General features: G+C 47.1%; 1 protein-coding gene across 2 annotated transcripts in view; it reads right to left on the minus strand.

Moving 5' to 3' along the window:
- NGF (nerve growth factor) overlaps positions 1–24956 on the minus strand; it is a 53760-nt gene that overhangs the window by 11969 nt on the left and 16835 nt on the right. The window lies entirely within an intron of this gene.

Below are 24956 nucleotides of genomic sequence, written 5' to 3' on the forward strand. Positions count from 1 at the left end.
CCCGATTTCTGATGCAAAGATATTAGGGGCAACCAACCCCAGTGCATATCTATTTTAAAATGCTGTCTGTTCTCATGAGGTAATCACTAAATCAGATGGCTCTCACCCTTTTACAAATGCATGAAAATAAAGCCAAGCTCACTGCAGACCTGTGTTCTATTCCTTCTTACAGGGCATGATGGAATGCTCTTGAAGTCTAGGGTACTTCTTCTAGACCAGGACAACCCTGGTCTGTCCAGGGCCCCCTGTTTAAAGCAGTGATTCTCAAAGTGGGAGCCATGGTAGTATCAGCAATGTCTTGGAACTTCTTAGACATGCAAATGCTTCGGCCCCATCATAGACCTAGCAATGCTGAGTGAGACCCAGCCATCTGTGTTTTAACCCCTCAGGTGGTTCTGTGCACACCTAAGCTTGAGAATCACTGCGTTAGAAGGCCCACTGTGGCCCTCCTCTGTCTGCAATCTCCCCATGGGGTGAGGGAGCCAGGGCCAAGAGAGAGCCAACCCAGAGGAAGTCTACTGCACTGGGCAACCTGCTTGATGGAACTTTCCATATTATAGTCCACGTTATGTCTAGACCACGTTATGTCTGGACCCCCATGACCATGGGGTCCAGAACCCCAGAACAACCAGCCTTGAGTCAGCTAGAATTAGAGGTTCTCCTGAGGACCTCCTGAGGTTTAGCCTATTTGTATGGCTCTCTCTGTTGATGCCTGTGTCAGTGACCCCTTCACTTTCTTAAGGTCTCAATGACATTTTGGTCAATTTTAGCCAAGAAGCTTAGAGGAATGCAAACTGTTGAAAACCCAATTAATATACAATTGGAGGAACCCATGCCTCTGCTGGGGAGTTACTGGGGAGTGAGGGGCATCAGCTATAGCAATTGCAACCTGCTAAATGTCAATCAGCATCCTGCGAAGTTCTCCATGCTCGAACTTTGTGGAAGATGTCATCTACCTCCTAGCTCCCCCATTCTGCTGCCCTCCCCCCCCTCCCCAATCCTCTACAGCAGTGACCTTCCACCCAGGCTGAACACTAGAACCACCTGAGGAGGTTTACAAAGTCCTGACACCTGTCCCACCTCCAGAAATTCCAACTTAACTGGTTTTTTTTTAATGTTTATTTATTTTTTGAGAGAGAGAGAGAGACAGCAAGCAGGGGAGGAGCACAGAGAGATGAGGACAGAGTGGGCTCCACGCTGACAGCAGCAAGCCCGATGCGGGTCTCAAACTCGTGAACCGTGAGATTATGACCTGAGCCAAAGTCAGATGCTTAACCGACTGAGCCACCCAGGCACCCCCCAACTCAACCGTTTTGGAGTGCTGCCTGGGGATCAGTATTTTGTGAAGCTCTCAAGGTGATCCCAAGGAAAAGGGCTGAGAACAACTGTCATACAGGATGAACAGGAAGCTTGACATTGGCTTTGATGAGCTAGCAATTAAGAGAAATTATGAGGAAATTAATATAGCTCAGAAAACGTAAAGTGCAGGTACGGTCACTTTGAGGCAACAAGAATACAGTGTCCAGACTCTCTGGGGGATGTGAACCCCTTCTCACCACCCTCTGCCCTGCCAAGTATCTAGACATAATTGACATATGTGAATTGGAAGGTCTCCTCTTTACTCCTTGCAAGCCACTTAACATGTTGTTTGATGGTTGGAGTTACGGTTAGCTTCTTATTAAGCCCAAGGATTATTTGCTGGCATTTTTAATACCAAAGATTTGGGGATGCTCGACCACAAAGAACTCTTGGACGGTTCCTCGCACGTGCTCGGAAGTGACGGCTGGTCCCAAGAGCAGTGTCTGCCACATCAAAGATGCCAGAGCCCCTGGCATGAACTACAGTCTCCTTTCCCCTAGCTTCCACCTGCCAGAGGCCTGTGTTGGGGAAACTCACGGGGGATGTTGGGCATTAAGAACATGTAGTTGCGGGCATGATAATAATCACTGTTGGTGCTCTCTCTGTGATTGTCATCATTATGACTGTTCTCCCTTGATTCTCTCCTTTTCTCTGGTGGTTCTTGCTCTAAGCCTGCACACAAAAAGGAAATTTGGAGTCTTTCGCGTTGTAAGTCTGTTTTCCTAATTTTTAGCCTAATCAGAAATTTTCTAGTATGGAATACAACCATGAGGTTTGCTGACTAAGAGTTCTTGTTTGGGTGGCGGTGGGGAGGGGATTCAATTTGACCATTTAGAGATGATTTGATGTGTTTTAACTATTTAGTGGTTTTGGCAAGTCCAATAGGAAAATCGTACATCTGGCACCAAGGACTTAGGAAGACGTTAAAGTTCAGCAAAACTGCTATTCTTTTTGACTGGAAGTATTCAATGCTAACAATTCTAAAGAGTCCTGCCACATTTTTCTAAAAGAGAAATGGGCCTCTGGCTCTTTGGGAGATTCTGAGGTAAATTACAAAACCCTAGCATTTCTCCAGAGAGACAGGCAGCTTAAGGAAGAAACCACCAAGGTTGGCTGACCTTGAACTTCAGAACCAAAGAGCATTTGCTATGCATGTGCAAGGCCTCTTGGTGTGTGCGGCTGGCCGCAGTCCGCATGGTATTTACCTGCCTAGATTCATGAGCTGTGCAATGCCCACACCGCAGAGAGGTTTTCATAGCGTGGGTAATTACAACGTCAACGTGGTGGTAGGAGATAAGACATCTAAATGCACAGCGGCCTTCCATTACAGAGCTGAGGGCAGCGTACTTTTGCAAGAATGCACTTCTAAATAGCAGTTCTTGTACTATAGCCCATCGGCTTAGCAATACTAATGATATATCTATAATCTATGCTTCAGTGCCAAAAACAATCCAATATGCTTTCAAACTTCTCTGCAACCCTAAGAAAACATCTCCTTGGTTCCAACTGGCTGATCCTTAAACCACAAGAAAAAGATCCATTTCAGCTCTGCTTTTGGCCTTTCCCTGCCTGCCGTTCCCATACTTGGGACTAAGAGCAGACAGAAGTATTGGGGGAAAAAGGACTCTCAGGCTGGTTGGAGTCAAAGGTTGCTTTCGAGAATCCTGGCACCTAGCGAGGTCTCTCACCCGCTGCAGACCTCGGGTGGCCACCTGGGAGGGAACGCGTGAACGAAAACAAAACATTGTCAGTGAGCGACAGCTCAGATTCAAGTCTCACTCTTCTATTTGCTTTATAGGATTAAATGTCCTCAACTCCTCTTGAGCTAGCCTTTTCCTCTCAGTGTGTGGTATGTTTTCCGAGCAATAGGTCAAGCAACGTTACAGCACATAAGTCTATAATGCAATTCAGATGTAACTTCAGAAATAAAGACAAGCTAAAGATCTATAGTCTTGTAACAGACCAGCAAATACCCTGGCCTAACAGACACAGAACATTCTAGGGCTTTTAAAAAGGCAGGCAGGCCATCTTTCAATTGGTGAGGGATAAGGGATGAGCTATGGGACTTGAATGTAAGGGTCCTGGTAAAATGTCACCCACACTTGTCCCTGAGACACCCACATTTGTCCCTAAGACACCCTCACTGTCCATGAGACACTCACACTTGTCCATGAGACACTAACACTCGTCCCCAAGACACATTTGTCCATGAGGCACCCATGCTTGTTCATGAGACACCCACACTTGTCCCCGAGACACCCACACTTGTCCCTGAGACACCCTCACTGTCCATGAGACACTCACACTTGTCCATGAGAAACACACACTTGTCCATGAGAAACACACACTTGTCTATGAGACACGTTTGCCCATGAGACACTCACGCTTGTCCCCAAGACACACTTGTCCCTGAGACACCCACACTTGTCCATGAGACACCCCCACTTGTCCCTGAGACACCTTCACTGTCCATGAGACACCCTCACTGTCCATGAGACACTCACACTTGTCCATGAAACACTAACACTTGTCCCCGAGACACATTTGTCCATGAGGCACCCATGCTTGTTCATGAGACACCCACACTTGTCCCCGAGACACCCACACTTGTCCCTGAGACACCCTCACTGTCCACGAGACACTCACACTTGTCCCTGAGACACACTTGTCCATAAGTATGTTCAAGGCCACTTCTGTTTGAGCAGCTGGACTTCAGTCTCACTGCAAAAACTGCCGCACCTCAATCCCCCTGCATCCACGAAAACCTGGATCACAGGTAGCCAGCACCAAACACATCACAAGGGGAAACTGAGTCCCAAAGATGGGTTGGCCACCTTCCCACACCACAACACCCTGGAGTGACAGCTGCCACCGTCTCTCCTGCTCCCTGGCTCTTCCGTGCTGACATTTCCTGGCTTGTTCACTGATTTCACACCCAGAAAAATCTGACTCAAGGCACGAGAGAGGTAGCTCAGCCCAGCTCTGCCCAGGCATGCAGCACATGCAAATCGTGGGTAACCTGAGGCTAAGAGAAGAACTGGGAAGGAAGAATTGATTTCCACGTGTGTGTTTGTCTGGGGGCTTTATGCTGTTTTAGCTACTTCCTATGTGTGGCTTTAACTATCCCAGTCCCGAGCAGGCTCGTACCACACATACATGCCTGATGGGGGATGTCGGAACGTCACTAGGGTGGTTAACTGTAATGAGGAGCTATTTGATGGGCCTTTTTCAGCTTATTTGAAGGAGTTCCATCTAGCTCTTTCATTATGTTAGGAAAAAGGTCAGGGGAGATGAAAACCTGCTGCCCCTTCTAAAGTCATTTGACTCACATATAATTATATTTCAGAACATTCCCAATCTTCTAGTGTTTCTTTTTTAGGTTTTATTTGACCATGACATCATGAACAAAAGAAAAACTCGGCACTGGTGCATTTCAGTCCGGAGCTAACAAGAGACCCACAGCGCACCTCTGTCTCCGGGGACCTGGAACACTGTGGGTAATTAGAAATCCCAAAGATGAGGGCAGACGGTTTCTCCCGCTCGCTCACCACACATGGGCACATGTGTGTGCACACACACACAAGTACCTACATACGCACAGACACCAGAAGCTCATCCCGCGGTTTCTAAAGAGGTAAGTCCGGATGTTTAAGATCCAAAGAACTATACATGACCTTATTTTAGACTCTCAATTGTTATCTTAATGATAGACTGTTAGAGCTGTACAGAAAGGGCCACTGGTGATTCTGCAGTCCAGGTGCTTCCCTTGACAAGCTGGCCAACTAATGCCCTGAAGCCTGGGGTTGGCTGTATTTTAGCCCTACCACTTACCAGCCGTGTGACCTTTGGCAAGTGCCTTAACCTCTCTGTGCCCCGGGGTCTCCTCTCAAAAACTACAGTAACTCTATCTTCCACATTGGGTCATTGAGAGGCTTAAATAAAATAAGCATTTAGCCCAGTGCTTGGCACCTGGCTATTAGCTAGCATCGTAGCTATTCTTATGAATACCACTGAAGACATTCAGCTAGAATCAGGCAATCAGTTAGTGGCAGGCTGGGTGCAGAACGGAAAGCGACGCCTCGTGTCCATCTCGCGTCCCCACCTGGCTGTCTCTGGCAGGAAGAACCCTGCTTTTTGTCCCAGTCTTGGATGGAATGGCTGGCCACGCACAGGCTCAGTGGCCCCGTCTGCAGCTGCAGGACAATTATCTGCAATCGCCTCCCAGCGAAAACGCTGAGTAACGAACTGAAACGTGCGCTTTTGGAATGATCCGTTTTCCTCAGCCACGTGGCAGTCGGAGGGAGGAAGCTGCTCCAGCTTTGACTGCGTTTGGGGAGCACAGTGCCCGCTCGCTCTTTGGCCATCACGAAAATGTGCCGGGCCCCGCAGAGTTAACAGCATCTTTACTTAGGGTAGTTGCTGCCTTACAGGGAGCGTGGATCACAAGTAGAATACGACACGGAGGTATCCTCATGGTCAGATTCACGCTCCGCTATCCAGGCACTGGGGACAAATTCAGGCAGCTGCTTGACTGTTGACTTCTTGAGGTCTTAGGTGCTTTTCTGACCATGGGCTGTCCCAGGGTAGGCACTTAATGAGTGTGTATTCAGCAGAATCGACAACTCTTCCCACGGCTGCACCAGTTTATTCAAAGTAAATCATGATTTCGTATTACATTGGGAAATGACAAGTGGTCCCAATTTATATTCCTGGATACCTGGGGAAGCCCCCCATTTCGCTATGGCGAGGCTTCATTTAAGAAGAAGAATTGCACTGCTGAGGAATTGTCTTAGCTCTCAGTGGACCCTCATCCCGCCTCCGTTAGCAGCACGAAAGAGCACACACAGGTGTCGTGCAGAACAAATTCCTCACTCCCAGCATGCTCATTTTTCTCACTCCCAGCATGCTCATTTTTCTCGTCCAGAATTTACTTGGGGAAAGCTATGCTCCAACCCAGCCACTGGTGCCATTGTGCAATCCAGCGGGATGGTAGTCACCTCGCTGTTTAGTTATGACCCATGAAAAGATGAAAAAGAAAGAAAGAAAAACACAGAGCATACACACACAGAACGAGGGTGGAGGCTGCGTGATGATAATGAAAACCATTTGTCAGGATTTCGCTCCTTTCTTTCTGAATTGGCCGAGTTCCTGGCACCAGGCCTCTGTCTGCGAAGGGAGCTGCACCCCTAAGACCTTCCAGGGGCTCGTTCACCATGTCCAGTCCATGTCACGCCGTGTCCTCAGAGAGGAGGGCACTTGATTGACTGTCCCGGCTCCCTCTGGGCCACAGCCTAGACTGGGCCTGGCTCCAGTCGCACCTCTGTCCTAAGGCGCCTCCCCCACCCTGTGGAATCAGGCATTAACCTCAGTTTCCAGCTCTGCCTTAGCCAGACTGCGGTTTGCTGTAAGAAGGGCTCTCCCCTTGCCTGCATTGTGTCCACCGGCAGTCCCCGCTTCCTTTTGAGCTGTTCTACTTTTCCTTCTTTCCACAGACCTGATCTCCATATTCCCAAAATACAGATTCACACCTTTTTTTTAAGGATAAAAAAGCAAAATAAAAATTTAAAATGAAAACAAAAGTGTCAACAACCCCCCCCCCCCGCCCCCAATTTACAACCGGTGGAACAGTGTGTATCTGCCTGAGCATGTTTGTGGTGCTTGCATTGTCCCTGAGAGAGGAATGGCCTCAAAAGACGTGTGTTGTAGTTACAGTAATGTGCACTTGGGCCCGTGAAGTCCTAGTGCCTAATTGTCCACCACTCGATCTGCCCCTTTCTCAAACCCATCACGGCATTTGCCCCAGTCATGTCTCTTATTCAGACCCGTGGATCACGGCGGCATTCTCTCCAACCTCCGCCACCACCACTCTCCCTACCACCATCATCACCATGACCAGCTCCTCCTCCATCACCAGGACCACTACCCTTACCGCCATCGCCGCCTCCACCAACATTTCCACCACCAGCTCCACCGCCATTACCTCCAACACCGTGACCGCTACCTTTACCACCATCGCCGCCTCCACCAACATTTCCACCACCAGCTCCACCATCACCATGACCACCACCATCCTATCATCACTACCATCATTTTCCCCAACACCTCCTCACCACCGTCGCCACCACCACCACCAGCACCACCACCAGAGGACTCCAAGAACTTTCTGGAGTCAGGGAAGTCTTGCCAATGTTCCCCCAAGATCTCCTCTTAGGCTGTCAAGAAAACCAGCAGAACCAGAAGAGAGCCACACCCGGGAGTCATTTATTGTCTCCAGAGTTGTTAAATGAATTGTTTAGGTCCATATTGCTTCCAATGGAGTGGTGAATAGAGCCACGTCTAGAAATCAATATTCCTGCTTTCCCGTCTCTTCTATTATACTGTTTTCCAGCACCTATTCTGGAAACTGCTTTTTTCCCCTTCTCTCTCCTGAGATTTTCTTGTTTGTCTTGCTGTTGCTGTTACCTTTGCTTTTCTAATAATGTAGATGACAACATTATTCAGTTTAGACCTTGATAAAATTATATCAAAAGAGGAAGACCTATGATTGTCACAATGACATTATACACACACACACACACACACACACACACACACACAAATTCACAAAGGTAAATAAGGAGTTATGTACCTTGGCCCTCCAAAATGAGGCAGGTGCTTCCATATGTCTAATGCAATGTGTTAAGGATAAGTGTACAATTTTTGCTAGCCATCTTTGAGTTTTTCTATTTCTTCACATTTGAAGCCAAGTGGACTTTGTGTTTAGGCCCATGCAGGCCTCCCTGACCCCTCCCAGAAGCCTCCAGAAGGAGGTATTCCTCTGACTAGTTTGATTCCATAGAGGTGATTGGCTCCCACTTGTAAGAGGGGAGTTCCCTGCGGGCCCATGTATGGCTCTCTCCTGGCCCTTCTGTGCCAGAATGAGAAGAGGCCCATCAGCTGGACCAGGAAGAAGCTTGGCCAACTCCCTGCCATGCTTCTTCCTCGGCCACAAGGGTGAGCACACCAATACTGGAAATCTGAGTCTGGGCTTTGCGGGGAGAAAAGGCAAGGGTGGGATAGAAATACCCCCGAAGATTCCCCTTAGGCCTCTCTCTGAGGCTGTCTGAGAGGCATCGATAAAGATAGCACTGCCTATATGTTAGGTGTAAAATTAAGTGTAATGTAATATGATGTATTAAAATATGTCAAGCCCTTCACTGGCGTAAACTGTGGGCCAGAAGTGAGTATAACTGCTACCACCGATAATATATGACATTTATTGTGTATTATGTGCCACTCTACTAAGGGTTTTCTATAGATTAACTTCTAAAATACCTATTAAAAACCTCTGAGATCAGTATTATCCCCATCGTACAGATAAGGTAACTTCCAACTCAGCATGAGGTGGAGAAGTACAAGGTGACCCTGCTTAGGGGATGGTGTTATGGACAAGAGCCCGGCCCTCTTGCTCTGGGATCCCCTCCTCCACACCTACTCTAGATTGCTCACAAGTCTGACCATCCAAAGGGGCAACAGCTTCATCCTCTGGCTTCTGGACCGAGGGTCGATTTCTGCTTCTGCGACATGGGTAATGGATAGGTGGAATGTAGCTATTCTATTATTTCCCACATATTTTTCATTCTCAAATTTACCTAACTGCTTTTAAAAATCTAGTGCTGATATCTATAATTTTCCAATTATAAAATACCTTGACTTCTCCACTTCTCTGTCACGAGACTCTCCTTGTTTACAAACTTGAGAGAACGCATAGACCATCCTCCCGCCTCACGAAAATAACCACCAAGAAATAGACTCAGGAAAGACCCACTATTGACAGAAATGTAGGCACAGAAGATAGATGCTTGGAGTAGGCAGCCGTTTCTTCCTGAGTAATTTACAGACACTGGAATGGAGTTATTGCACTTACTTTCATATATTTTGTTTGAGATTTACGCTTCATTGTGAGACCATGAACAAAAACCACAGGCAGGACAAGAACTACTCACTCTGGGCTGGGATGTGATTCTCTGTTAGTTGGCTTTTTGGGTGTGAAGACCAAGCCAGAGGCCAATGGAGCCAAGTGGAGTCTGTTAATATTTCCATTCATGGACATGCAATAGAAAACCATCTCATACATTTACAGGAAAACATCGAATATAATATCGTTGTGGAGCTTAATCAGAACCAGAGTAAAATTCCAGTCGCCAAGAATAGAAACTTACCCTAATGATTTCATTTTTAGTCCAAAATATACAGTGTTTTCTCTGCCTGCTCTGTTTGTCACTTTCTAAAACAAGAAATTACCAACCTATGACTTTGGTTTGAGGGATGGGTGGAAAGTAATAAACACTGAACAGAAATGCAAAGAGATCGAATATCAAGGGTCCTTGGTGAATGAGCATTCAGAAGTGGATTCAGTCTGTGAATTGTTGACTTTATTTCCCAGAACTGTGTGAATTACTCAATCAGGGTTCAATTGTCCAGGCTTCATGCTGTCAGCAGTGAGTACTTCTTACAACAGGAGTCAATAAAAAGGCAAAGAAGAGGAGGTTGAGTTACCACCAGTGTTTTTGTGTTTTGTTTTGTTTTGTTTTGTTTTGTTTTTAGGCAGACATGGCTGTTTTCACTGTTAGCAGGTGAAATGGTTTTTCCTGGGCGAGTGAGAATCTCGCACTAGGCAAAAACAGGATACCTATTGGGAACCTTGCTGCTGTGTGTGCAGCCGAGCGGGGGTTTCATCTTAAGCTCTAGAGTGAAAATCTGATAGTCCCTTTAGCTCACCAGCCCACTGCCTCCAGAGACCCTCTTGAAAAGACACAGGGTCTCTGTCTTCTTTTAACTTCTCAAGAATAGCATGAGCAGGAAAGTGCAAATCACAGGAAGGCTCTTCACCAATGAGCAATGGCTGTCACCTATAGGCTGACAGTGACATTTTGGCAGACACATTAGAAAGGCACACACTGGCCATGAATTAAGTGGCTTGGCCCAGTCCCCACAGGGCACCATGGGGGATCTGAATAATGCTGGCACGGGGATGGCCCTGGCTCTGGTGCTGGACCTGCTGTTTCCAATTAGGGGCCAACCTGGGGCTGAGCCCAGGTCAGGGACAGAGGGAGAAAACGCCTTTCTCATTTCCCATCAGCTGGGAGCCTGAAGGGTGTTTGCGGCATGAATAGATGAGTCCTGAACAGATGGTATCAGACCAGCCAAACACCTGCAGACAGTGGGACAAATTGGCACAAGTGGGCTGGGATTCGCCCTATCCTGAGGAAACCTGATGTCATTATAGAGGGGAACTGAAGACGCAGGGTGAGAAAGAGAGAACTAACTACAGCCAACCTTTGAACATCGTGGGGCACGAGGGCCCCTTGTGCAGCTGAAGATCCACACGGAATTTTGACCCCCCAGAACTTAACTACTAATAGCCTACTCTTGACCAGAAGCCTTACCGATAACATCAACAGTCAACTACCACATATTTTGTATGTTACATGTATCACGTACTGTATTCTTACAATGAAGTAAGTTAGAGAAAAGAGATTGTAGTCAAGAAAATCCTAAGGAAGACTGGGGCATCTGGGTGGCTCAGTCGGTTAAGCATCTGACTCTCGGTATTGGCTCAGGTCATGATCTCATGGTTTTTGAGATCAGTTCCGTGTCGGGCTCTGCACTGACAGCATGAAGCCTGCTTGGGATTCTCGCTCTCTCTCAAAATAAATAAATAAACTTAAAAAATAAAAGAAAATCATAAGGAAGAGAAAATACATTTACAGTACCATACTGTGTTTATAAAAAAAATCCATGTATAAGTGGATCTGTGCAGTTCAAGGGTCAACTGTATAGCAAAAAGCAATCAGGAGAGGAGGGGAGTGGGCAAAACAGAAGGAGGGTGAAGAGGGAGACCCAAAGGGCAAAACAGCAACAGCAAGGAGAGGGAGAGTAGCCTGGGAGAGGAACCAGAGAGGGCAAGCAATGGAAGAAAGAGAGAGACAGACAGAATGCATTCAAGATGGACTCAGGCTCAGCTGTAGTGAGGTGGAAGAAATCCCTGGCCAAATCACAAAAAGATTCACACTCCTCACCCTAGAGAAAAAAATCCAAGCAACAGGTAATCAGAGCCATTTCTAATTAGCAAGTCCCCCCAAAGAACCCAGATTTCATCAAACTGGCTTCTGGTAACCTTACAAGATAATCCTGACGGTGTTTCAATTAACAGTCTATTACAATAGGATTTTTGCTGGAAAACTTCCAAATATGAGCCCAAACCCAATGATAACATTGCCTTGGCAGAATGACCCAGTGATTTCATTCCATAGGGTAGGATGAGGCCACATCCCAGGGTACACAACATCTTCCACACAAAATCCTTCATCACAGGGCCGTCGTGCTGGGAGTGCCAGACTGGCCCTTAAAATAAATGAGATTGGATGACCTCACCATTATCAGATTCAGAGCAAATGACTTGGAAAAGAAATTGTGAGGGAGAAGGGCGAGAGGACAATATCAGGGGAATTGGGGCTTCCCATTGATGCTTAGATCCAGCTGGAGCTGGCTATAGTGGAAACTTTGTTTAATCAAATCCTCTGTCATTAATAAAACCCCAAACCAAATCCAAACACAGACAACTGGTGATGTACTTGGATTTCACATGGGCTTGCATCATTGCTTCCCCAGGTGCCATCCACAAATCTGGAAATCAGGCTGCTGGAGCGAGAGGTGCAGAGAGGAACCAGAGTCATTCCGCTCACGCCCTGCCATTGCCCTGTTGCTGCTGCTTAGGCCGCCAACGAACTGAGGGGACCCACAGTCCCTCCTCTCCTGGGCGCAGCAAGCATTCAAGGCAAACCAGGAAGGCGAGGCAACTGGAAACCACCCCAGAACAAAAATGACTGGAGGAATTAGAGATGTTACAAATTCAGGAAGGCTTTCGCGGGCACGGGGCGAGGAGCTGCTCTCCATCGCGCCAGGAGACACAACGAGTGGCCCGCTGAGGTAAATTCCCTGTCAAGAGCCGTGTTCAATGCAGGCTGAATAACTGTAATGGCCTCTCATTACAAAAGCGTGAAACCTGTGTGGATTCAGTTGTAAGCAATTAGAACAAATAAAAGGAGGAGGGAGGAAGGAAAGAAGGAAAGAGGGAGAGCAGGTGACCCCTTCCCAGTGAGGGTGATTCTTCACATGGCCCCACCCAATGAGCACACGAGATGGAGACCATTCTTTCATCAGTGTCAGTCCCCAGTGACCTCTCATTCTGTGAGCCTGTGTGTGAATTTACTGTCAGAGATTTGTATGCTTTTATTTTTATGTTTATTTATTTTTGAGAGGGGGGAGGGGCAGAGAGAGAGGAGGACAGAGGATCTGACAGCAGTGAGCCCGATGTGGGGCTCAAACTCATGAACTGCAAGATCTTGACCTGAGCCGAAGTTGGACGCTCAACTGACTGAGCCACCCAGGCGCCCCAGAGATTTGTATGTTTTACACAGTACGGCCCCTTTGCAAGTCAACTGTTTCATCTGGTGCTCAACCAAAGGAAGAGCGATCTGTTCTCACACCAGAGGGAAACTAGCTGGTTGGACTTATTGGGGGCATTATGTTATTCTCCAACATAGGAGACCCCTTCCTTAGGGGTTTTTGAAGGTTCATGTGGCTATACTTCACAGATTTCTTCCACAGTGACTTTATTTTTTTTTGTAAAATATAATTTATTGTCAAATTGGCTTACCTACAACACCCAGTGCTCATCCCAACAAGTGCCCTCCTCAATGCCCGTCACCCATTTTCCCCTCTCCCCCACCCCCCATATCCACCCTGTTTGTTCTCTGTATGTAAGAGTCTCTTATGGTTTGCCTCCCTCCCTCTCTGTTTGTATCTATTTTCCCCCCTCTCTTCCCCCCATGGTCTTCTGTTAAGTTTCTCGAGATCCACATATGAATGCAAACATATGATATCTGTCCTTCTCTGACTGACTTATATCACTCAGCATAATACCTTCCAGTTCCGTCCATGTTGCTGCAAATGGCAGAATTTAATTCTTTCTCATTGCCAAGTTCATATATATTCATATATATGAGATTTGTTTCTATATATTCCAACCACATCTTTGTCCATTCATCAGTCGATGCCACACTGACTTTAGAACACAGCCCCTGCACGAAAGCAGTCAGGGCTTTGTCTGATAGGAGTGCCCATGCTAGAGAAGGTTGGCAAGGAGGGCAGATAGATGGCCTTTCACAAAAGGTGGATGATGTGGAGGAGGCTTCGGGTGTACTGAAGCAATTATGGTAACCCCCGAGCCTCCTTCACACTCAAACAAGACCCCTTAAATATTGAATTACTTGAATACTGAAAATTACTTGAATATTGAAAACTTGAAAACTTCCTCTGACTGTCTTAGTTGAGGCCAGAACCATCTATAACTGCTTCTTCAGAAAGCCCTATCTTGACAATATTACCACAAAACTAATTTTAAATAGTTGCACATATTAAAGACAGACACGGAAAACACTAGAAGGAAATGCAGCACATGTTAGCAGCAGTTGGGTTAAAGGATTAGGAATGATTTTTGTTTTCTTTTGTATACTTTCCTCTATTTTCTGAATATTTTGCAGTGCACCACTGATAACTTTTATAATCAGAATGATGCATTTAAAATTTTGGACAATCATATTTAACACTGCAGAGAAATGTTCACAGATTTTACCTATGAATCCCACCTTTGAGACTTGATCCTAAGAAAGTAATCCTAAAAGGGAAAAAGCTATATTCATGATTTTTTTTTCTAAATGATTTATAATTGCAACAGCAGAAGCCAAGTGTTCTTCAGCAATGGGGCAATTAGTTACTTCGTGGAAAACCTTTTCCAAGAATGTCTCAGTAGTGAGGCGCCTAGGTGGCTCAGTCGGTCGGGCATCTGACTTCGGCTCAGGTCATGATCTCGCGGTTCGTGAGTTGAGCCCCGAGTCGGGCTCTGTGCTGACAGCTCGGAGCCTGGAGCCTGCTTTGGATTCTGTGTCTCCCTCTCTGTTTGCCCCTCCCCTGCTCTGGCTCTGTCTCTCTCTCTCTGTCTCGAAAATAAATAAAACATTAAAAAAAAAAAAAAAGAATGTCTCAGTAGTCATTAAATAAGAAAACTGAAAGTAGTAAGAACAGAGGGTGGGGCACCTGGGTGGCTCAGTCGGTTGAGTGTCTGACTCTTGATTTTGGCTCAGGTCATGATCTTGCTGTTCATGAGTTTGAGCCCCATGTGGGCAGAGCCTGCTTGGGATTCTCTCTCTCTCTCTCTCTCTCTCTCTCTCTCTCTCCATCTCTCTGCCTCTCTCCCCCATGTCTCTCTCTGCCCCCCTCTCTCACTCGAAAGAAATACACAAAAGAACAAAGGGGAACACTCGTGTATCTAGTACAATATGGGGGGCAAACAGGTCAGAGAAGACTATGCATGAAATCATTGCAGCCAAGGGAAATCACACGTGCAAAGGAACCAGGCCTAGAAGTAAACATGTAAAATGAGAACATTCGCACTGAGTGTGAGAACTTTGGGGGACCTCCTTCTCTTCTCCTCCATATTGCCAGTGGTTTGTAATGTTGTTATAATGCCTGTATAATGAGAATAAAGTCCATAAACCTTTCCAGGTGTTCTTTCTGTAAACCCTTCAGGTGTGGAGCGATACCAGATATGCTCCCATGTCAGCGCTCCCCCCCCCACCATGGTGGCTCGTCTGGGCTTCTTCATTCTAGACTGGTGCTGTCAGTGTCACTGACTGAGCCCCCAGGCTTATTCTACGGCTTTGGGTAGGTGCAGCTTGGGGATACGCTCAATCTGTGAGCAGGCTCTTTCTTTACTCAAGTTACAGTTTTATCTCGTCGAACAGAGAATAAGAAACGGATGAATGGTTCCGATGTGCGTGGACACATTCCCTATATTTGGCAGTTCTTGGGCATGGATGCAAAGGAGGACTCAGATTCTCCTTTATCTCTTGCTGACTTAGGCGGTTCCATCCTCCAAAGCTCACATAAGTTTTGGATAAAATGTCAGCTCCTGATTATCTGTTCTATGGAAGGAAAGAATTGGAAACAAACCACCAAGTTATTTGTAGTGCACATCATTTGGTTGTGTTCACCCCTGACTTTGGGGAAAGAGGAAGAGCAGAAGGAGGAGGAGGATGGGGAGGCGTGGGAGGAGGAGGAAGGGAGCTACCGACATTTAATACATGCCTGCCACTTGCCAGGTATTATACTAGGGGCTTTTCAGCATGCTGCTAACTTACATTCATCAGACGAGGGAACTGAGACTGTGAGAGGTCAGGTAACTTCTCCTAAGCCACACAGGCTAGAAAAAAAGGAATCATCTAGTTCCAAAGCACAGTGAGCCTTGGTCTCCATGCTCTGGGCACATACTAATAGACAATCCACAAAATGAAAAATAGCTAGAACTGACTTGAGTCACCAGGGGGTTCTTTTATCATCGGTGGTTCTCAAGCAGGGGTGACTTTGACCCCCAACCCTATCCCAGGGGGCATTTGGCAACCTATGGAGATATTTTTGGTGTCATAATGGGGTGGGGGGTTGCTGCTAGCATCTTGTAGGTAGAGGCCATGAATGCCGCTACACATCCTATTGTGCAGAAGGCCACCTGCCACAACAAGGAATCATCTGGGCCACAATGTGTTGAGGTTGAGAAGCTGTGCCATGTCGTAATAGAGCCCAGTGTAACTTATCCCCACTACATTCCCTTCTTTGTTCACTTACGAAATTAAGTTTCTGTGGTTCTGAACAATTCTGAAATACATAAAGCATCCGAGGTGCTGTCTGTTGACTGATCATACAATTAGGAACCACTCAGCATACATAAATCAAATAAATGTGCATAAAATCTAGACGACAATGCCAAGTTTAAATCTAAAATTTATGAAGGGAGTTTACAGTGCAATTGCCAGCCAGAAATTAACAACTCCCCAAGTGTTACCAATTGTGGCTTAACCCTAATCTGTATTAAATTCTACAATGAATAGCTAAGCATTCACTTGAGTGTCAGGATTCCCATATGTAAAATCAGAAACTTGGCTGTTTTCCGATTACGAGGTCGAGGCACTAAATTTTAACACTTAAGATGTGTCTATAAGCAGAGAGTAAATGGCTTTAGTTTGCTGTGGCTTGCTTATTTGGAGGGGTAGCACACATTAATTTTGATATTTCTATGGCATTAAGACAGCTCCTGGAAAACTAGAGCTATGAATTATTCAATATTTTTATGGTTCACCATAATTTTGTAGGCATAGGGTTGTACCAATATTTGACAAATGCTCTTAAAGACTCTGCAAAACTAAAAAGGACTAAGGGATCATCTAGTTTAGGCTTTTTTATTTGTTTTCATTTGGTTAATGAAATCAACTAGTTAATCAATCAACTAGTATTCACTGGATGACCTACTATGTGTCCAAATCCATCCTCAGTACCATAAATACAGACAAGTATAAAGCATGAGCTTTGCCTTCAAATAGTACACAACACAGGGAAGGAGATAAGACCAGTGCACAGGAAATATTTAGCGAATAACCTGGGTTCTAAATTGTGCTACATAGACTGTCAGCAGCAATGGGGTGCAGAGAAGACTGTATCATATGAAATTGTTCATATTTGGTCACATTTATTATTCCCATTACATTGACCGGAGTGCAGGGACCTAGATACTTTCTTCTTTGTAACTGTCCTGGAGTGCAGACAGAGTCTGACCTGGAGAGTCCATTAAATTAGTGTTCACTTAATCAGTGAATGAATGATCTTGGTAAGAAGTGGACCTTGATCTCAGCCTTGGGGTCACAAGAATGTCTAAACCAGGATTCCCACCCCTAGGATGTCAAAAGAGGTTTGGTAAAACAAGGGTTCCATGGTCAAAGGCATTTTGGAATTATTGGGCTGGAAACAGCTCTCTTTATCAAAGCATTACATATGCCAGCATGCACTGGGACTCTCCAGAAGGATTCGCTTCTGTGAGGTCAAACTTACTTGATCATGGAAACATTTTTTGCTGAAGATTTGGTAACATAAATTTGAATCAATATGCCAAAAAATTCACTTTGAGAATAATTAGCTTAAACTATCCAAAGAAAATGGCTTCTTGAATTCACCAATGCTGTGATCACCAGTATAATGGAGCCTCGAAAATTGCGATTTGGAGGTTTTCTAGAGAGAGCAAAAAGGAAGTCCTGCTGTTCTAAGCCAGGCCCATGTGAAGGGAAGACCAGGCTATTTTTTACGCCGCCCTTAAGTAGCTTTTCTAAGTCACCTCTTTGCAGCTCTGGTTTATAAAGTCTTGCTTTGGCTTGTTGTAATGGCTTGAGCCCTGGATGCACATTTTTCAAAAATTTGGATGAATCTATTCTTAATATTCCCAATGGGCCTGTACTTTTATTTTTTAAATGTCTTTTGCCCTGAACTGCTCAATTGGACTTGATAAATTCTCAGCAGATTGCTGGCCCTGGAGCCCTGGATGATTTGGGACAGCTGCTGTTTGTTTCTCTGTAAATCTGCACTTGCTTTCATTTTGGTGGGTTTCCTTGCACAGTTTCCAATGATAAGGATCACTTACGGGCACCAACCCACTAAAAAGGTAAGAGCAAAAATACCTAGCATATTAAGTTTCTTTACCTTATTAAAGCTTTTCCTTTTTTTTTTTTACTTTAATATACCTTTCAAATGTATAGTTGTTTTTCCTCTTCTCATTAACTTTGGAAACAAGCCTTCCAGATCCCAAAGGGTTTTTATTCAAAGTCAAAGCAGTTTAAAAATAATTGACGGTGAACTGGAGGGTTGAGTAACATTCTGCTCCCACCAGGAGAAAAAACACAAGCAGTGACACATTTTGTGAATTATTCCTATTTAAACATTTGAGCCTGAGGATACAGTCGAGGCAGAGCTAAATCCATTCTCTCAAGTAGCTTTGATTTTAAGATAAATTTGTAAAACGATTCCTAGTATATTGTGTCATGTTCTATCCCAACTTATAATCCTGAATTTTGTTTCTGGATGCCTTCCAAAGGCGCTGGTTATTGGGAAAGGGGACTCATCACAGCACAGCCTCACCCATACCAGGGCCTCCGGGGATGGGTCCTGAGGGTGGCATTGTGGAATGGCCCAGTCCCCTACCGCAAATAAATGGGAGAGACTTCAAAGCCGAGGAACGAAGTTGTCAGCTTCCGCAGTAGTGTAGCAGAATAAGACAGGAGCGCGAATCTTGGTGTGTCTGACTCACCGAGGTTTGTCTGCATGGTGCTGTGGCGGCCCTGTGGTTTACCCTTCCCCTCCAAGACGGACCCCGTGACCCTAGTGGCTCAGGTCTAATCAGCCCCTTTGGTCACATTTGCTTCTGCTGCTTTCCCCAGAGCTTGGCTCTGAATGCTCAGGCCTGGCAAAAGGTCGCTGCAAAGAGCTGTGCTGTGTCTGTACCTCCCTGTTTTCTCGATCGCACAAAGCTCCATTTGTGCCATACCTCCCCCCTGCCCCGCCCCCCAGGCCCCCAGAGCCCCAAGTTCTAACGAAATACCGGACCGTCTCTCAGGAAAATTAACAAAGCCTTTGGGCAAAAGGCCTCCTGGAGATGATACGAACTGGATTTAAGTCACATAATTTGTGGCTAGTGGTTGGCAATTGTTCCATTTAATTCAACAAACATGTCAGGAGCACCTGTTCCATGCAGGTGCACTATGCTTAGAAGTGCAGGAATTAGAGGGGAATAAGGCTGGTCTAGTCGGGGCACGAAGAGAAGTACACAAACTAAACAGAAACACAAAGTATATTGTGGATTCACTGATGCAGCAAATATATACTGAGCACCTACTGTCTGGCAAGGCACTGCTTCAGGTATGGCGATACAGTCGTGAACAGAGTGGAAAAGTTCTCTGCTCTCAGGGAGCTTAAATTCTAGTAGGGGTGGACAGAGAACTAAGAAAAAAAAAACCAGCCAATAAAATGTCCCTTGGTGGTAAGTGATGGAAAAAACAATGCATGGTAAGGCGTGGGAACGGTAAGTCAGGAAAGTCCTAGTTTGGTCAGAGAAGGTCTTTCTGATGAGGTGAAGTTTACAAAGAGACCTGTGTGTATGGGGGAGAGCTGTGCAGAAATGTGAGAAGAACATTCCAGGCAGAGAGGATGGCCCGTGTAAAGGCCCTGAGGCAGGAGTGTGCTTGGCAGAAAATCGTGAACATGCCCCTGTGGCAGGGGCGGAATGTTTGCCTCAGCGGAATGCTGAGGATGAGCTCTGAGACACAACTGTGGCTAGCTTTTCTAGAACTTTATGGACCCTGGTGAGGCTTTGGACATAATTCTAAAGGAGAAAGGAAGCCATTAGAAGGTTTCGAGCAGGAAAGTGAGCTGAGGTGTTCAGGTTTTAAAGGAGCACTCTGGCTGAGCCTGCAAAGTCGAAAACAAGAGCAGAAGTGGAAAGACGGACGGCTCAGGTGGTGCCTGTCATCATGTGGGTGACAGGTGGTGACTCACGGTCAGGGCTAGGATAACGGTGTAGGGGCGGCAAGAGGTCACTGGGAGTGAGCTGTGTGTTAGGAGAGAGGCAAATAGGATTCCCTACTGGACTGTGAGGTGGGAGAGTGCGGAAGAGGAGAATCGAGGATGGCTCCGAGGTTTTAGCTGCCAACTGGGGCCGAAGACACTGTGGAAGGAGCAGGTTTGAAGGACAGAACCAAAAGTTTCGGTTTGGATATGTTACACTTGAGATCCCTATGGGGTCTACAAGTGGAAAGTCTGAGTGGGCAGCCGGCACAGAAATCGGGAATTCAGAGGAGACATCAAGGGCTGTAAGTATACATTTTGGAAATGTCTAGCTGTGGAACTCATCTGGGATAAGGAGCCTGGAGAGGTACACTGAAGTTTATTACGTGATTTGATTTCTGACCTTCAATCTTCTGTAGAGGAAATTAAACAAGTCTCCCCTCTCTGAGACCCCCCCCCCCGCCACCCCCTGCTGTGCCTTCCCCGGTCTGTCTTTGGAAGCTTCCTGAAAGCAGAGACTGTCTTATTTAAGCTTCCTATCCCTTACACTGCAGGGGTATGTCCCTGGCAACTCAGAAGCCAAACGCCATTGTTGAACTGGACCGGCAGACCATATACCATATACACGCACAGGGTTGTACTGAACGCTGTGCGATATTACCTAGTGGTACAAGGCATCAGTGGGGAGTCAGTGTCATTTGGAAAATGGTCTGGATCGATCATCTCTAAGATTCCTTGTGGTCCTAAATTCTGGCCTCCCCAGATTAAGCATTACACGGAGTCCGGAGGGCTCGAGCTGGGCTCTGGATATTCGTTTTACACTCACATCTGTTCCAGGTGAGAGACATTCAGAAAAGGAAACAATATCTGCTCTCTGGCTCACTTATTTTTCGCAGCTCTTGGTAGCATCTTTAAAAGGAAACAAAAACGAAATACGTATATTCCTTTCATCCAAATGAAATTTTCGTATATACATATATATGGCTAAAGATAGCTAAACTTTACCAAATACCTGGTATGTGCCATGTATTAGAAACACTTTAAGTAGACCATCTCCCTCAATGCTCAGAGTAGTTGTATGAGTGCAGTTGTCTGCTTTGTGCACAGAGGAGGAAACCGAGGCTACTTATGTATTTGCTTAGGTAAACGTCAAAAGTCAACCAAATAACCAACAGAGTCCCACCAACTTCACGTTTTACCCGGATTACATAGTTTTAACCTAGAAAATCTCAAAGAAAAGCCAATATGACTTACACTTCTAATTCTTAGAGCAATTGAAATCATTTATTAACTCGCTAGAATTTTAAGCTACATTTATCTTGAAGGATGTTGCATATTAAAAAAAAAAAAAAAACCAACCAGGAAGCCTCGGAAAATTCTTTGGGGATTGAGTGGAATTTTCTCGAACAAGTATGCGCAACTCCAGATATGCCATCTTGGTTTTCTGTCCCAAAGCCGCCTACTCAGAGATAACTAATATTAACATTTATGGCACAATCTTCTAGAATCATCTATGGCATTCACATTTTTGAACTACTTTAGCTGTCTAGAAGGACTTTCTTTTCTTTCTTTTTGATGCAGCCTTGGGCCCTCCGAGTGTGTGCTAAGAGAAGGGAAATCCTTTCTTCTTGCCCAGTTGGTAAAAATGGAGTTTCACATGGCAGTGAGGAGATGTAGTCATGGCTCTTGTAATTTTCCAAAGTGGTGGCGCTTGCGTGGAGTTACCATCTGTTTGCAGGGCAGCCCTGAGGGCTGGACATCTGATTTCAATAAGCCTGGAGAGCGGTTCCATCCTACAGTGCGTTAGTGGGCAGCTCTCTTTCCACACTCCAGAAGCCAACGGAAAGTTGGTCTCGTGGAGCCCGGGGTCCGGGTTGACAAGAGAAGACAGTAGTTGCTGTTGGATTTGGTCCAATCCCTACGGAGGTCAGGTTTTGACTCAGAGCCTTTCAGAGCTTAGATGCCAGGCTAGCATTGTTCTTTATCATTAGTTATGTCGTCTCAATTAGAAAAAAAAAAATCTATGAAGTCTGGATGCAGAATTCTCAAGTCTGGAATTCCTCCCACGTATGGAAAACAAGACTCACTCAAGGACACAATGCCACTGTGTTGATCACCCACATACTTTGGGATCTGACCACGGAGAAGGGGGCTCGCCCTGTAACTGGAAATGCATCCCTGCCGCTGGCAGGAGCCCCATGTTCACTGTGATCTCCGGATAATTATCAGCAAGAAGATGTTTTATTTAATAATATTTAGACAATAAACATAATAATATAAACAACTTAACTACTTCCTTGTTAATGGGGATAAGCCACCCTTCAGCCTGCATTTCGCCGGAGTAAACAGATAAGCCTATTCTGGCTCCAGGAGTCATTAAGTGAGCAACACTGGTCTTCACCTTTCCCTTCCAGAAAGGCGGCCCCTTCCCTGTCCCCTGAGGTACCTGCCTTCCCCCTTCTCTGGACTTTCCATCTTCTCCAGAGGCCTCCCCTGCGGCGTCTGAGGGGTTTCCCGGGATCAGGCTGCAGCGGGGCCATATGGAGCCTTTGTGTGAATTAGGAGAAGGTGCCCCTTCCACAGGCAGCCCCAGGCCAGTGGGGTGGCTGGGTACGCGGAGTCCACACTCATTCCCTCGGCTAGACACGCCGTACAAGACACAACCTGCACAACCGTACCGGAGACTGCCTGCTGTCCCTCCACTGGTGGCTTGTCAGAGGGCCCCTGTGGACTTCCTCTCTGACTCACGGTACCCGGGCCCGGACCCTCAAGTGGCCAGAAGCACCACTAGGCATCCTTGGGCCCCAAGGCAGTGTCAGGAAAGCTACAGGGGTGGGGGGAGGGGGAAGCGGATGTAGCTTCTCTGCAGGGCAGCTGGGGGCTTCACATCCACCTGCCTTTCCTGTGTTATTGGGGCGGCTCCCCTAGCGCAGACCTCCTTCCCCACCACTTCTGCGATCCCAGCCACCCTCTCCTTCGCGGTCTCCCTGGTACTCTGAACACACAGCACCTACAAATGCAAGTGCTCCAGCAGCAGCCCCTCCCCACCACCCTGGCAGCCCCCCCTGCTGGCCTCCCTCCCACACCCGCTTCCGGAGGCCTCTCTCCCTCGGTGTGCAGCCTGATCCTCTGAGAAGTGAATCCGATACCTGGTGTTAGTAGTAGGTAATGCTGCCCTCATCACTTTTGGCTTTGCTTTGAATGGAAGCCTTCTGGAGGCTCACTGTCAACCCAGGTGGTGTTGCCTGGAGCGGGGCTCCAGGCAGATAATGTTGGGTGGCTTCGCCCCGGGACTCAGTCCCTGCGTGCACAGGCCCGGCTTTCACAGCAAAGCCTGGCTGGGAGACTTCCTGGTGTCACCGAGCTTTCGAGTCAGATTAGAGGTCAAGGAAGTACTTGCATAGCTCCTGGGGTACTTCCCCAGCATGGACCAGCTGTGGTAGTTACCGGCTCCTGCCCAGGAACTGGGAGAGATCAGTGGGAAGGGGCTTCCCTCCATCTCCAGTGCCCAGCTTCTTTTCCCAACCGGATGCCACGGCCGGTCTCTTCCTTTGGGATTCTCCATCGCACAGCCCCGTCCGCCTCACATGCACCTGCACCACCATCCACAGGCACCGTTTGTCCCCTATGTTCTGCACGCACAGCAGACACAACACACACACACACACACACACACACACACACACACACAGGTGCACACACGCCCGGGAAACAAAGGTGCTTCTCCGGCAAATCCCACCCTCCGGGACGCCCACCCGGCCTTGCTCAGAACCCACTTTTTCTTCTGGCAGCTGTCAAGAGGGCTGGCGTGGCAGTGAGGGCGCCGGGGTGGCAGCATCAGTTGTGTTTAAAACTTGGCCATGTCACATATATGGTGAACTCCGACCTCTCTCTGCTCACTCGGGGTTTCCTGTGCCCGGGAACAGACCAGGGGAAAGAGCAGTGGTACCAGCTCTCAGTCTCCTTCAGCCCCTGGTTCTTGGGTCCTGAGCAGCCCAAGTTATGTTAAGGAAGAACAATGTCGGCCTAGGAGCCTCGGCCAGGCCCCGAATTCCTGAGGGGTCAAAGCCTGACTTGAAATCTGCCTGGCCAAGTGTCTCATGCAGAGCTGGGCCGGCGTGGGTGGTTGATAAAATATCATTAGATGGCAGGGGGCGTGACGAAGACCACAAGAATGGGCTCTTTCTTGCTTTCTAGTTGCTTGCTATTAACTTGCTGGGGTGTCCTGGATCCCAGGAGAAGCCAGATGGCCCAGGGTCTGAGATAAACAGCCCTGAGGCTCCAGTCACTTGTTGACAGTCCTTCCTGGGAATAGGCTCTTGGTGGAGTTTCTCAGAAAGGGGATCGGGCATTTGGTTAAAAGGGCAGGGTCTGTGCTACCCACAGTGAGGAAGCAGGTGGAAATAGGTGGAGCCCTGGTGTCTTGGTAAAATCGGCTCTCCAGAGAGAGAGAGAGAGAGAGAGAGAGAGAGAGAGGCGTCTTGATTGGTAGCACCTGCTGCTTCCCGTGATGTGACTACTCCCACCGTGGCCAAGTGCCAGCTACCGGTGTGACCTCACTGAGTGTGAGCCGGGAAGAGAAGCTCACAGGGGAGCAGGTGCAAGCCCGGGTGAGCCGGCCGCAGCCCAACACCGTCCGAACGAAGCGTTTTCCTGGACGGGGAAAGAGGACTTTCCTTTATCTTGGAGGCAACTCCCCTTCTCCCCCTGCCTGCCTTGGAGGTCTCAAACGAACCTCAAATACCTTCCTGCCGGAGCTCCCCTGCCCTGCTAATGTACCCTCTCTAGGGGCATGTGAACCTCTTTTCGTGTGACTGTTGATCCCTGTCTTCCTCGCTCGTCTGTGAGCCCTGCGAGGGAGGGGACTCTATAGTTGTGTCCCTGGATCGCTGGTGCCCAGCACAGCGCCTGCCACCAAGTTGGTGTTTAGTAAACAGCTGGTGACCAAGGAAAGAAATGAGGTGAGGCCTGTCCTGGGCTTTTCTCCGAGCTCTGTGATCTTACCCAACCAGGGCACTTTATCCTCTAGCTTTTGGTTTTTTTTCCTTCTTTCCCTCCGCCCCCCATTTGCAAATACATATTTTTAAAAAGAATGCAAGATTTCAGAAGGGCAGTGT

The sequence above is a fragment of the Acinonyx jubatus genome, chromosome C1 (assembly GCF_027475565.1).
Source record: "Acinonyx jubatus isolate Ajub_Pintada_27869175 chromosome C1, VMU_Ajub_asm_v1.0, whole genome shotgun sequence".
NCBI classification, from domain to species: domain Eukaryota; kingdom Metazoa; phylum Chordata; class Mammalia; order Carnivora; family Felidae; genus Acinonyx; species Acinonyx jubatus.